The following is a 7,079-nucleotide window of genomic DNA, read 5'->3' as shown; positions in this document are numbered from 1 at the left end:
GTGGCGACACCGTCTTGCTACATGGAAGACAGGGCGCGTGTTGATGGCGTTGTCCTCAAGCCATGCACACGAGGGAGGCAATGGCCACCGGGGAGGGAGGTAATGCGGGAGGCAGCCTCGTCTATTCTCGATGACTCGTGGTTTTCAATGAATGAAGCAGTTTGGAGGCGGACCGACGGCCGATTTGGGACGGGAGGCATGGAGCTCGGGTGCGTAGTGTCATGTGCGGGTGGACGCATCTGGTCCTTCGGCGACACCATCACCATGGACAGCAGGTTCTAGCGACGTGGGTGGCGGAGAAGTGATGCTCGGGTTTGCAGTGACACGTGCGGGTCGACACGCTTGTGCTTCGACAGCGCCATCATCGTGGACTGCGGGCTCTGGTGCTTCCAAGAACATCAACCACCACACGGTGGCATGGTATGACACATCATCATCGAGGCATCAGGGCGTGTTTGGTTGCCGTGCGCTACAGTACTCGCATTGCATACACTTATCCACCCAACCTGGCTATGCAAATGTAGCCTCAAATGTACCATATGCATGTTGTTTGGTTGCTTGCATGCCCTCTTACCTGCATGGGCTGAACCACTGCCTGGTGTTTGGTTGCCTGCATGTTAGTCCACAAACCGAAGGCATGGTATTTGGTTGTATGCAAGGCCTGATGTGTGGTAACCTCTTTGGCTAGTTGGTGAGGTTACCACCACACTTCGGCAACACACATCATAAGCACAACAGAGTATAAACAAAGCATCAACTAGATAATTCAGATATAAGCAGTACGACAGTTAATAACAGTCCTACGCATAAACCATAGTAGACTCGATAGTACTTAGGGAGGCCCCAACCCTACTCCTTGGCGGCGAAGGCTTCGTCGTGCTTCCCGCACTTGTTGTCGACCTCAATGCCATCGTCGTTGAAGATGATGACCATGAGGGTGTCGGGAGTAAGGAGCTTGAACGTCACCATGTAGCCGGTCTTGATTTGATGAACGGCCGCGTAGGTGGCCCAACCCTGATCCAGGGTCACCCTGTTGTTCATCAGCTTGACGGCCACCTTCTAGGAGCAGCCAGTGTTGTTCCTGAGCTTGAACTCCGTCCGCACCGTGACGAAGTGCTTGGTGAAGTCCAGGGGCATGGGGATGCACTCAAGCTTCGGTGCAAGGATGACCTTGCAGAAGTGAGTTGGGCCATCCTCCTGATGGTAGTGGCCGTAGTTGCGGCGCTTGTTGATGGGGGCTCCTCCATGCCCTCATTGTCGCCACCCTCAGGCATCTCCGGGTCTTCCTCGGCGGTGGGCGGCAGCTCAACCTCGCTAGGCATTGGATGAAGGGGCTTCTTGCCCTTGCTATCAACGGCCGGGAGCACCTCCGTGCCCATCTCATTGCTATCCTCGATCTGCACACAAGTCATGGAGTCAGTCATTGCACAGAGTTCATGGCTAATTCAAGAGCTTGTAGTTAAAACGGCATAACTGCCACTCTTCTCCTCCTTGTGCACCGCTCGGGCCTGGCCCTGGAGAAACTGTCGATTCGTGCGTTTCCAGTGAGCCAGGCCCTGAGGTGCTTTAAGAAGCATGCGATGCAGACCCAATAGTGTATGTAGGCTACCAAACAGGCAGAATCCTTCCCGCACGGGCCTGGTTGGACCTCATGCGGGCAACCAACCTCATGCGGGCAACCAAACACGCCCTAGGTGAGTGAGCTTGTTTCCGTAGTACATCGGTTCATGTCTGAATGCAGAATCACTGACATATCAAATGGATAAACTCCTGCTCGTGTACTTCATGAATTAAGTTATGTGTTTGTGTGAACATTTGTATGTGCTCACGTTATAGGGATTATGGCATATTTGTTCAGCAAGTTGCACACAAATCTAGAGGCACACAAATTTCTTTCTGTGCTCTCTCTCCAGGCTCTCTTGATGTGCTCTCGTTTTATGTTTCCTGGAAGCTTTTATTACCCACTGGTAAATAATTCCTACACACCATGACAATTCCATTTTTCTGTTTTAGATATTTATTTTTTAGCCATATCAAATGTGATATGTTCTTTTTGAAACTGCCATCAATTAGAGAACAAAGAATCTAAATTTGCCATGGCATATCTCTTCCAACATTTGCCATGTCATAGATCAAATTTTTCATAGCAATGGCAAATTTTAGCGATTTTTTCATGAACCATATATAATTTTCCATGTTCATGTACTATGTTCATAGATTTTTTTTTAATTTTTTGCCATGTATCCAAATTTTTTTTGCCATGTTTTAGGTTAGAAAACAGCTTGTATAGTTTTCTTTTTTTTGCGTATCTCAACATGTTCCATGTATCTCATTTTTCACATGTCCTCATGTTTTTTGACATGGCAAATTCCTTTTTTTTATTCTGAATACGACTTGACACTTTTTGTTCTCATGGCAATTCTACCATGCTTTCTTTCTTCAAATCACAATAAATATATGTGTTTTCATGGTTAACTTTTGCATTCATGTGTTTGTATGTATGGCAATAGCTTACCAATTCAATCCAATTGGGGTTGGCAAATAGTGTCATTCATAGTTTCATTGCATTATACAAGTGTTGGACCATGGCAAATTCACTTCCAGAAGCATGGCAAATTCACTTTTATAGACCATGGCAAATTCACTTTTATAGACCATGGCAAATTCACTTTTTATGGAACCACGGCAAAAAAAATCATAGCAAATTTTATGGACCATGGCAAATTCACTTTTTATGGACAAAGGAAAAATTCTTTTTGTCAATTTTCCTTCTTTTGATGGACTATGTTAACTTCATTTTATGAACCATGTCAAATTTATTTTTCTTTATGTACCATGTCAATTTTCGTTCTTTTTATAGATCTCGGGAAATTCATTGCATTGACCACGGCAAATTCACTTCACGGGCCATGGCAAATTCACTTCATGCACCATGGAAAATATCTTTTATGTATGTATCATGTCAAATTTCTTTCCTTTTACGTACCATGGCAAATTCTTCTTATGGACTATGCCAGATTTATTTTCTTTATGGACCATGTCAAATCTCGTTCTTTTATGGACCTTGGCAAATTTAGTTTATGGGCCCAGGCAAGTTCACTTCATGGAGCATGTCGTGGATATAATCCTGACAGTACTATGGGAGTGTGAACTTAGAGGCAATCATATCTACCGACCAGTCTGGATTGGAATACGCTCAAAGAATTATACAGGTCCGGGCCCTCACCACGGGAGGTAATACCCTACTTCTGTGTGGTGTTGTTGCTCTTGGCGTAGGTTACAATCATGTGAAGAGTTCAACCCTCAATCCGGTGCCCTACTCCTGGCTTATGTAGAGTGCGCTAGGAGGGTGTGCAATAATGAGTTGGTATAAATTTTATTGATGGACACATGCATGACTGACTGCACGTGGCTATTACTACTGGTTATTGCCGTATTTAAATATATTATACCATCATTGAGTAATGGCGGCAATGAATGCATCATAGGTATCATTTTTTTGAACTAGAACACCTTGCATTCCATTGCTTTACGCTGGACCGACCAAATCGGCGGTCACTGCATCGGTTACAAGAGGGGGGAAACTCGAGAGCCACACACACTGGCTCCCAATCGTACCCTGCCTACCCATAGCTACCAAATTATGAGCTGGAACATTACAAGAAGATGGGAAGTGTACAAAGCTCCACTGGATAAAACCTAGCTGAAGGAGGAATCTAGTCTCCCAAAAAATGGCACCTAGGCTTGAGCGATCCAGAACGTCCGTGGATATGGCGCTGACCAGGCTCAGACAGTCGGTTTCGAACACAACCCGTCCCATCCCTTGGGTTTCAGCAATAGAGATAGCGTTCATTAGAGCCAGAGCCTCTGCATGGACGGCTTCAGTTGCATGTTGTAGCTCTCCTGCCGCCGCAAAGAGGATATCGCCCGTCTAGTCACGAGCGACGTAGCCCCAGCCTGCCTGGTGCCCCTCCGTGGAGAAAGCCCCGTCGACATTGATTTTCACAACATCAGCTGCAGGTTTTGCCCATTTAACTGGAGGTTTATGATGTGCCGACAGCTGCTTCGAATTGAACTCGTGCTATTCTGAGAGTGCCTTGTTCATGAGGAGTTGAAATTGGTGAGCCAACGCCCTAACTTGCTGGTGCTTCAGTTTGTTCCTCTCGGTCCACCACATCCATAGGAGGCAAATGATCTTGAGCGAAACTTCATCAGGGTAAGAGAAAATGCATTCAGGAAATGGCAGGGGGAAGAACATGCCAGGAGCCGCAGCCTATAAGCCTCCATTCCCATAGTGTGCCACATGAGTTTAACTTCCTTGCAGCTCAAGAAAAGGTGTACTCCATCTTCAGGCAATCGTTTGCACATCAGGCAGTCCGTGTCCAGTTCCATGCCGATACGCTCAATGTTCCTGAGCATTGGGCGACTATTGTGCGCCACCCGCCACATGAAATGGTGCACCTTGCCCGGGCATTGGATCTTCCATAGTTTCATCCATAACTTTCTGTCACCATCTACCCAGAGGATCCTTCACCCGGTGGGTGCCTGCTCTGGTGTTTCGGAAGATCGACATGTACTCTGTAGGCTGACCTGACCGAGAACCTGCCTTTGCTGTCAAACTGCCAGGCAATAAAGTCATCATGGTGTTCAAAGATGGGAATGCCCAGGATAGTGATGGCTTCGTCCGCACAGAAAGTTTGGTCCATGAGCTGCTGGTCCCATGTGTGTGTGGACGGGTCGATCAGCTCCGCCACAGTGGTGAGCAAGGTGTTCCCACGTGGTGACCATGGAAAACGCACATTTTCTATGGGGAGCCAAGGGTCCTGCCATATCCGAATCTGGTCGCCGTTGCCCACTCTCCATACCATACCCTCCTTGACAATTTCCACTCCTTGGAGGATGTTGCACCAGATGTAGCTGATACCGGGGGTAGGTTGTGCTGTTAAGAGATAGCCAGTAGGGTAGTATCGCGCTTGAAGCACGTGGGCACAGAGAGAGTCCGGGGCCTGCAGCAGCCTCCACACTTGGCGTGACAGCATAGCCATGTTGAACGAATATAAGTCCCTAAATCCGAGGCCACCCTCCTCCTTAGGTAGTGTCATCTTCTCCCACCCTACCCAATGGTGCTTCTTGTCATCCTCTTGATTTTACCACCAAAAGCGGCAGATCATCTGGCTGATGCTCTCGTAGAGAGACTTGGTCAGATCGAAGCAGGCCATGGCATATGCGGGGATGGCTTGGAGCACCGTTTTGACCAATATCTCCTTCCCCTTTTTTGACAGTAGCTTGATCTTATACCCCTGCAGGATCTCCCAGATCCGATCACATAAGTACTCGAAATAGGCCTGGCGTGACTTGCCAACGTACGCTGGTAGCCCTAGGTATTTCCCTTGATGGCCCTCGGTGCGGAGCCCCAACAGTTGTAGCAGGCTATCCTTTCTCTGGCGTGTGGTATTTTTGCTGAAAAGGATGGCTGATTTGCCACGGTTGATCGTCTGGCCTGATCCTCTCTCATATACCTCCAAGATGTCCCTGACCGCATTAACGCTCTCCTCCGTTACCTCCATGAGCAGAAGTGAATCGTCGGCAAACAGCAAATGAGTCACAGGTGGTGCAGATGGAGCGATCCTTATGCCCCGTAGGACTCCCGTTGCTTCCGCCTGATGAAGGAGCGCCGAGAGCCCCTCCGCACAGATGAGAAACAGGTACGGCGAGATAGGACAGCCCTGCCGTAAGCCTCGGCCTGGGATCACATTGTCAGTGCATGTATCATTTATCTTGAAGGGGAACTTGATGGTACGCATGCATTTGCTGATTTGGTTTATGAAAGCCGAGGCGAAGCCTAGTTTGGCCATGATCTTCTCCAGAAACGACCACTCCACACGGTCGTAGGCCTTGCTCATGTCAAGTTTTAGCGCTGCATAACAAGTGCCCCCAGTTCTTTTCCTCTTCAAGTAATGTGTCATCTCATATGCCAAGATTGTGTTGTCGGAGATGAGTCGACCCGGGACAAAAGCACTCTGGTTTGGTGATATAATCTCCCCCAAGATGTCCTTTAAACGGTTGGCGAGGACTTTGGACACGAGCTTGTAAACAATATTACATAGGCTAATCGGGCATAGGTCTTTGAGACTTTCAGGGTTCTGAACCTTTGGGATAAGCACAACTAGTGTGTCATTCCATCCCTCCGGTATACTGCCGCCATGTAACACTTGCAAGACTTCATGTACCACTTCGTCGCTAATCAGTCTCCAGAAATGCTTGTAGAAGATGGCAGGAAGGCCATCCACTCCTGGTGCTTTTAGGTCCCCGATAGAATCCAGGGCTTCCTTGACCTCCGTAGCGGTGAACTCCTTTGTGAGAAAAGCATTCATCGCGGAGTCACCTTTGGTGTGATCTGGTCAAGTATGTGCGCCACTTCAGTACCTGCCACGGGGGTAAACAAGCTAGAGAAATAGTTAGTTACGAGGGCCTTTAAGCCCTCCTCCCCCGACACCTCCACTCTCCTCCCTCTTCAGTTTGACTATGGTGTTTTTCCTTCTCCATTCCGAGGCGAAAGCTTGGAAAAATTTGGTATTTCGGTCTCCCTTCTCCAGCCAGTTAACATGGGCACGTTGTTTGGCTGCCAGATCAATCTGCTCTTCCAACTTGGCTAGTTGGGTTTTGGTGGTCATCTCCTTTCTTATCTGGCTCTGCGACAGTGGCTTCCTCCGGATTTATTCCAACTCTTTCCTCAGCTTCCTCGCTCGCTTTTGTAGGTCATACAGAACATCACGGTTCCATATATGTAAGGCTTCCTGGGTTGACGCAAGTTTACTAGAAACAGATGTGTGCTCCGCCTCAAACCATGCCTTATGCACCAATTCCTCACACTCTTCCTCCAGCAACTAGCGTTCTTCAAAACGTTTGCTTTGTGCCCTGCTATGGGTTCTCCTTGATGCTATATCCCCGTGAACCCAGAGAACCACATGCCTGTGATCAGAATGTTCTGGATTGCCGTTTATGACCTTGTAGTATGGGAAGCGGGCGCACCATGTGGGAGAGGCGACTACTCTGTCAAGACGCTTGCGAATGTATCC

General features: G+C 48.1%; 1 pseudogene; it reads right to left on the bottom strand.

Annotated features, from left to right (window-relative positions):
* Nucleotides 1-849: 849 nt before the first annotated feature.
* LOC123090003 (uncharacterized) lies at nucleotides 850-6,374 on the bottom strand (annotated as a pseudogene).
* Between the last annotated feature and the right edge of the window lie 705 nt (nucleotides 6,375-7,079).

The sequence above is a fragment of the Triticum aestivum genome, chromosome 4B (assembly GCF_018294505.1).
Source record: "Triticum aestivum cultivar Chinese Spring chromosome 4B, IWGSC CS RefSeq v2.1, whole genome shotgun sequence".
Classification (NCBI taxonomy): domain Eukaryota; kingdom Viridiplantae; phylum Streptophyta; class Magnoliopsida; order Poales; family Poaceae; genus Triticum; species Triticum aestivum.
Note: the sequence above shows the minus strand (reverse complement) of the source record. Positions and strands in the feature narration are given on the sequence as shown.